This window comes from Chinchilla lanigera, unplaced genomic scaffold (assembly GCF_000276665.1).
Source record: "Chinchilla lanigera isolate Chin_1 unplaced genomic scaffold, ChiLan1.0 scaffold00006, whole genome shotgun sequence".
In the NCBI taxonomy this organism is placed as follows: domain Eukaryota; kingdom Metazoa; phylum Chordata; class Mammalia; order Rodentia; family Chinchillidae; genus Chinchilla; species Chinchilla lanigera.
In genome coordinates this window covers 6,665,453-6,673,825 of record NW_004955407.1, presented here as the reverse complement: position 1 = coordinate 6,673,825, position 8,373 = coordinate 6,665,453, and positions in this window count along the sequence as shown.

The window sequence follows — 8,373 nt, the reverse complement described above, 5'->3', positions numbered from 1 at the left end:
CAGCACCACAGTTACTCAGCTCAGCTGGGGTTATAAGTTGACCACCAGTTATCAATCCACTACATCTACATATCTGATGTCTAAAAGTGTATAACAGATCTCTGCAGTATTTGCCTAGCCATAGACAACACTGTCAAAATACTGTATGGTTTAGTGTCTTCCAGTGATGTACAAAGACGTTACTGGGTGCCTTTACCTCTCTTTCTAGTCTTTTAGGTTTGTGGAGCATTTTCAGTGCAATACTTTTGCTCCAGATCAGGAACCTAGTTGCCATTGGAATTAAAGGTGCAAGACAAATGTTACTAAGATTATCTTTGGAGAAAGAGAACTGTCCACAGTGAATATTTACAGGCACATCAAAAAAAAAAGAAAGTTTGCTAGTTTTAAAGTGTGTGTGTGTGTGTGTGTGTGTGTGTGTGTTGTGCAAAAATACAAGCTAAAAATAGTGCATGTATTTAAGACAAATATTAATAAAAGAAACCAGAAGTTACCATATGAAATATAAACACTCAAGTCTACACATAGATCAAAAAGAGTGAGTTGCTATATTATTCCTCAAAACACTTCATTTCTTGTTCCAAAAATACATTTCATGTAGTCTTCAAAAATGTAAATACGATAAGGTTTTACTTATTGTAGCTGGGAAACAAAACAGGTGAAAGATAATATTTATATCAAAAAACCCCAAACAAAATCAATGAACAAATTTAAATATATATCCTTTCTATATAAAATCAATAATTAGTACACAAAATATGGCCAGAATTCACCATATAGTTGCTAGATTTTAAACACAAGTGTGTTCTTCAGATTGTTAGCAACCAGTGATATAAGTGAATCACCAGCTGTGATCCAATGTTCCAAAAAATGGAATCAGACTGATTTTAAGTGTGCATTATGGTTTATATCTAGAGGTTCCCCCCAAACTGCATATGCTCATATATGTGGCTATGGGGAGATAACTGGATCATGGAGTTGTGATACTCATCAGTGGGTTAGTCCACCAGCCATGAGTTTATCATGAATGTGATGTTAGGTGAAGCCTGGTTATAAGAGCTGGCTTACTGGAGTTGTGGCCTACAAGGGTCTCTCTACCTGTGTGCTCTCTCTCTCTCTCTCTCTCTCTATCTCTCTCTCTCCCTCTCTTTCCTGCCTGCCATGACATGAGGTTTTTCTCTTCTCATATGTTCCTCTGCCCTGCCACCTGCCTTGGAGTCACCCGACTATGGACTAGAAACTATAAACTGTGAGCCCCAGTAACCCTCCCCTCCTTAGAGTGTGGATGTTGGATATTATGCCTCAGTGATAAGAAAGTAACAAAAACATTGTGCAAAATTATCCCAGAATGTGCTGTGAAAGAAAAAATTTCCCTGTCAGTGAAGAGGAATCATACAATATTGTCGCAAATATGTTATCACAATAATGGTCAATGCAGTGATGTTTCAAAATATTGTCTCCTTCAGAACAATTTCCAGTGGTGCAAATTATACAGCAAATGTAATGCAGGCAACAGGGATTGGAAAAAGCATGGGCACTAGTTACACATACTTTGACAGAATGCCTTCATACATCAAGCCAGACTAAATTACTCAGTATGATATTTCCATACTTGTGAAAGATCCATGTTCATGTGTAGCACATTTGGTTGAATGTCTGAAAATGCCAGGGTTTCTGTGGATGGATCCAAGGCTCTCCCCGTGCACTTCAAAAAACAAAATTAAGAATTACTAAATTGACGCACTCACAGGTGAACAGAAAATTTAAATTTCTATCAGACAAACTTTCATGGAAATATACATTTCAGCCACTCAAATGAAATTGTGCATTTCATTTGATTCTTTTTTGTATAATTTATATTTTATGAGCAATAAAGCAGTAATTGTTTCACAGCAAAATACCAGAAGTTTCCATTCTCTTTTTTTTTATTTTAAAGGAAATAATAAAAAAGAACAATAGCAAAATACTGACAACATAGTCAAAAACAAAAGAAAGCAAAACAATACAAATGATACAGGTTTTCAGAACAAAATGTTAGGAATGAACAGTGATTGTTCCTGTTCTATACATGCAAAGTGTCTTCCATTATTATCTTCTTGCTCCCAAGTGCAGCGTTTGCCACAGTTGGCGAGCCTGTGTTGGCACATTCTTATTACCAGAGTTCATAGTTTACTTTAGGTTAGACTTTTGGACCAGTACATTCCATGATTTTGACCAAATTATAATGGTGTCTGTCATTATAGTCTCACATGGTATAATTTCACTACACTAAATGTCATCTGGTAAATTGTGATTAAGATCTAAACAGCAAAGACATGGGTTTTTATTATTTGACAAAACGTGAAACAGACCTTACTATGTATTGGAAAGAGGAGAAACTATACATAACAAAATCAAATAACCCCTGTGCTCAGGACACCCAATATGGAAAGAAATGGGTTAGATTTTTCTATATAAAAAGTATCTAAGGATCAAATTTCTGAGCCATATATCATATCTACATTAACTGCATCTGAATAATATTGTTTTATACATTGTCTATCAGGCCAATTAAATATATCAGTAGTATGATTTATCTTACTTATCTTACTGATATAACCGCTTTTTATGGTAATAGGTAGACAGAAGATAAAATACTGCAAAATTCCAGCTTAATGAAGTAGATATTCAAAATCATGGAAGCAGATTAGATAGATAGATAGATAGATAGATAGATAGATAGAGTCCTTAATTCATGATGTGAAATAATTGAGAATTCTCGTGTACCTTTAACCTATTTTTATTATAATGGTTCACCAAAAAAATTAATATATTAAGTAGCTAAAAAATAAAATTCGACTTGCCCAGTGATAAAATATTAGAGTTTTAATGACTGCACATTTATCAAGAAACTATAATTCTGTGAAAAAAGAAACAAAAAGATACAAAGTGTGTACCAGCAGGTAATAACCCTCTGTTTCATTGGTAAGAGAAAGACACTCCACTAAACAAACCCACTGCCCTATCTGCTATCTCCACTTGCCCTTGACTCATATTATTGCCTGCATCATTCTTGAGTCACAGAAATAATTTAAACCTCCCTGAGCTACGCTGTTTGGCTTTTAACACTGATCGCTTCCTTCACAGAGCATTTTGTTGCTCTAAAAACTCTTCCAGTGGAGTATCTATTAAGTTTCACTATCCCTTTCATTCATTAAGCTGGGACAGTAAAATTTTTAAATACAATAGTAATAAAAAGTGAATCCCATACTTTATAAGGTCATTGCTAATTGCACATAAGAAATCTTATAGTGAAAACCTTAAAAAATTTCATTTTAATTGCCTTTTGGAAATGATCTTTTGGAAGTCCTTAAACCTTTATTTCTTTATCTGTGGTGATAGGAATCTGACTCAGGGCTTCAGGCTAGTGCTTGCCTAGTGATATACATACCCTGCCCTTATAAGCATATTTAAATACCTTTGGTGTGTATGCCCTTTATATATTTGATATGTATATGCTAAACCTTTCTCTTAAAATTCACACTGTATTTCTGAATCTCTAAGAATAGTAGAATTGCTCATTCTTTTGTCACACAGAGATAGGAAGAAGCTCAGTCTTCTGTCATTTGTGTCAAACAAAGACTGAGGATTCTTATTCCAAGGAGTGAGGTGCTTTTGAGGTAAGCACATCCTGCAATAACCCTGAATCAGAAAAATATTGTCCTGAAACAAGACCTTAATGAATAACTATTCAATAAATTCCTCTTGTATGATCAGGTTGATTCAAGATTTACTTTGGAGAATGAGCCGGATAGCACCTTTGAAACTCTTTGGGAGAATCCAGATGGGATGGTACTGTTATGCCCATGTGTCCATGATTTAAAAAGTGACCTGGGCAATGATCCTGATCCTTGTTGATAAGAATGATTTTCCAATGGTTATCTACTGTTTCTATGCTTGGTATAAGTGCAAGTGAATTTGATATAGATATATTTAGATTAAAATACCAAAAATGGTTTTTAAAAATGAGGAAAATGAGATAAGTATGTGACAAAGGCAGGTGACCATTGTTATAGATACAAGATCTCTGAAAGAAGATGTACCAATTTTTAAATAGGTAGAAGAAAGAAAGAAACAGAAAGCAAAGAAAGAAAAGAAAGAAGAAAAAAAGAAAACTATTATATAATTTTGAGCAATTAGCATTTGTATGTGTAATATTTTATGAAACACTCTTCCATATACTCAGTGAGCTTGAGTGTGATAGGTTTATGTACGTGAGAATATAAAAATAAAAATCATTTAAAGAAAGGAGGACTTACACAGAGTGAGAACAAAGTAAAATTGAAAAGAAAATATGTAGTGAGCTACTGTGACTCTACTACCCAAAGGACCTTCTGCAAAGTCAAAGATATTACATCCCTTTCGATTCACACCATTACAGAGTGTGTGTGGAGCATGGCGTGTCAGCGCACCCATTTTCAAAATTTGATGGTATTTAGAAACACAAAGATTTGTGTTTTTCTTTGACTTAAATGAGAATTAAATTTTCATATCCAATATATTAGTCAGCCAAACTAATATAACACATCACCATAGATGAGAAAACTGAAATAGCACACATTAATTTCCAAAGATTCTGCAGGCTGTATATCAGAGATGGGGCCCTCACCAGCAAGATCAGCTTCTCAGAGAGCCTCGCTCCGTGTTGTAGCCTCATCTGACCTTTGTAGATGCAGCCAGAGGATGTTACTGTGCCCCTTTTTCCTTTTTAATAGCATTAATTTTATCATATTTGCTCCAGCTTCACCATACTCATCTAAACTTAAATATTTTCCATACTTTCCAACTACCTATGCTATCACACTTGTGATAGGGCTTTTTAACATCTGAATTTTGGTTCACACAAACATTTAGCCCATAGCAATGAGCTGGGACACCTAGGTACAAGTAGAACTGAAGTACAAATTTTATCAAATTATACTTTTACCATAAATCTTCTACTTGTAGTTTCTAACATGTTTAATCCTTTCTAGTTACTATTTAAATGCTGGGTATGATCCATTAAATTGATTTCATGTCTCATTAATAGTTTACAAATGCAATGTCAGAGGACATTTCATAAATTCAAATAAATTTGCAGGAATGCTCAATTTTAATCCTCCAAATCTTTCCTCTGCATTTTGACACTTCTGATTACAGAGTGAAAATATCCCAAGATGATCTTTTTTCCCTAAGGGAAGTCCATAATAGTGATGTGTCAATGGTGCTATTATATTTTGCTGTTACATATTAATTTAAGATAAACATTTCCTTAAACCTGGTTGAAAGCTTGAAAATTAGTGAAATTGCAACACACTGCATGAGATGATGTTTCTTCTAACAGAACAGAATTATCTTGCATCATGTGTAAAACTGCAAAAAAACAAGAAACAAATTTTAAGCTATAGTTTCTTATAAGCTGTCATCTGTTTTCTTGAAGTTCTAAACAAGGGAGATCAAAGGTTGAGAAGGTATTTCTTCTCTGAATAGTAAGACTTGATACAGGGCAAGTGTGATTCACACTGATTCAACATGCCTCTTCTTTTTCTGCTCCTTGAGCTTCAACATTTTTCAAGTTTTCAAGTTATTCTTTGCTCCTGCCTTTCTTATCATAGTATTTTTACCTTAACTTTCAGCACAGGAATTCCAATTGGCAAAACTCTGTTACTTAAAGCATCAACCAATTTTTTCTTTAAATTTAGTAATATTTTGTACTACTTTTTTGATGAAGATACTTCACTGCTGTAAACAGTTCTTAGTACCCATAAAATTTATGAGAAATTATGAGACCTGGATTTTCTAAGGACTTTTCCAACATAAGGCTTGTTTTTAATAGACAGTTTTATTCAATTATCTATAATGTTCTTTCTAAATGTTCCTGTTAAGCATGTATGTGTGTGTGTGTGTTTGTGTGTGTGTGTGCAAGCGTGCGTATGCCTGTGTTTATAACAGTTTGACTGCACATCCTTAGAGGTAAAGTATAATCAAGAATAGCTAACGATTTAGGACTTTAAAACCTAAGAAGCTAAAACAATGCACTCCTCCATTTAAAAGACTAATTGCAAAAAAAATTAAAGACTAATTGCAGTCTTTTTATGATCACTGCTTACTATTTATAACCAATTACCTTGTGGTAGGATATGGGTTATGCATATCATTAAGCATGCTCTAAATGAATTTTGTTATGAGTTTTATTTGATTATCACTCTAAACTTTATTCATCTTTATGCAATTTCATAGTTCACTGCTCATTTAACCTCTACTCATAATTTTAAAACTACTGAGAAATCACTTTATACATAGAAATTAAGGGGTTACTTTGCATCAAATTGTGGAGTCTAGATTCCCCAATCTCTAGACACTTTTTGGCCAAGCGTCAGCTGTATGACATTTAAGCATGTCATTTAAGAGATTCAGTTTTCAGTTTCTCAAAATTAGCACTGAATTTGATAGAATGTATGAATATATGATGCGTCAAAAAGAGGATAAGAGAAGGAGAGGGAGAGAGAGAGAGAGAGAGAGAGAGAGACAGAATCTGATTTAGTCACAATTTAAAATGTAAATTAAAAGGAAGATTAGCAAGCCAACAGGCCAGTCTGAAAGGCTGACTGAATAAGTATGTAAATGATTAAACTAATTATTTTCCTTAATTGATGAAAAAATTAGGTTTCATAAATCCCAATTCAATTGTATGTGATGAAAATAAGTACAGAATAAATGCAAGAGTTGAACAACTTATGTTTTTGCCTTGGTATATCTTTTTACAAAAATCTATGGCTTTTCTTACAGGCTATTCTTATAGAATGAATGGATGAATGTACTGTATTATTCATTATGTCCAGTGTGTTTTGAATTCTTCTCAACCACGTATTATTCTGTTTCAACTCCATATGTTTGTACAAATAATGAAATATACAAATTATGAAACAAATTATATACCAAAATAACTATAAAATTAATTAAATGCATACCAATGTTAAGTATACAACATGATGCAGAAACATTTTAATGATATAAATAAATATAATTTAAAGTGTTCAGGAATATTAGCTTGAATTAATAGGAGACAAAAAGGAACTTTTTATCTTTTGAGATGTCAGTTTACATAAACAGTACATGCACTTACTGAATATCCAAAGTGAAGATATCAATATGTAATACAACAACCATTGTTAATTTGCTACCACCTTGTCTGAGATTCTGTATTGCTTGTATTGTTTTTGTGTTTTTTTAAATGTATGTGTGTTTGTTAGGATGTTTTCTTTCTTTCATCTTTAAAATAAAAAAGAAAATTCTTCCATATTTTTTGCAGCATGTACATATCTATTAGTTCTTTTCTTTGCTTGTGAGAGGGTCCCAGAAATGAGATTGCTAGGTGAAAGGGTGTGAGAATGTTTAACTTTAGTAAATACTCCTAGATTCCTTTCAAAGAAAAAGAATTTTCAGACTAAGCACAAATATTTACAAGTAACATATTAAGTGTCACCTGTACAAAGTACTTCATTTAATGAGGGTCAATTTTAGACAGTAATTTCTAACTTTATGCATTAGATCTCATAACCTTTCTGTCCCTAATAGTACAACAGGTTAATTATACCCTTATATATTGACATTAGTAAAGTATTTGATATTCAAAGAAGTGGAATCACTTACTTTTACAAATATCTTATTTTTGGAAACATGCATGTATGTACTTTGTTATTATAAATCACAATTCTCTGTTTCTTAAAATTATAGTAACATCTGTATTCAGCTGATTTTTATACTATTTATCACCAGTTTCCATTCATCTTCTTTTTTATACTTCTCTTTTCTTTATCACTATTATTTGTGCTCCCATTCTAGACATACTTTAATTATTCCTTTAGTGGTGGGTTTTACAAGTCTTTGCTTCACAGAATTTGAAACGTTTTTGTTGTATTTCACTAATTTCTATTATAACACTATCATTTTTATTTTTGTCTTTCTTGTTTTGAAAAAGAATTGACAGATATCTATTTTTAACAACATCTAGAGTCAACCAACAATGTATCAAAGATTGTAAATTGCCCTTTTACTAATTGTTCTTGTTGCTATTCCTTAGACAAGACATTGTGACAACTATTTACAGAGCAATTGCATTGCATTAGGTACAGTCCTAGGTGTCTCAAGATGGATTAAATTATATGGGAATGGAGAAAGTATACAAATATAAGGGAATTGAGGGTGGGGCAAATGGGGGAGGAGAAAGAAGTTCTTAGAACTGATCCCCTATAGAAACTGAGGGGTGAATATACTTTAAAAACATAAGTAAAATCACAAATAATTATAATGTTTTTGGCTAGAACATATGATCATTTACTAAATTTAAAATGACCT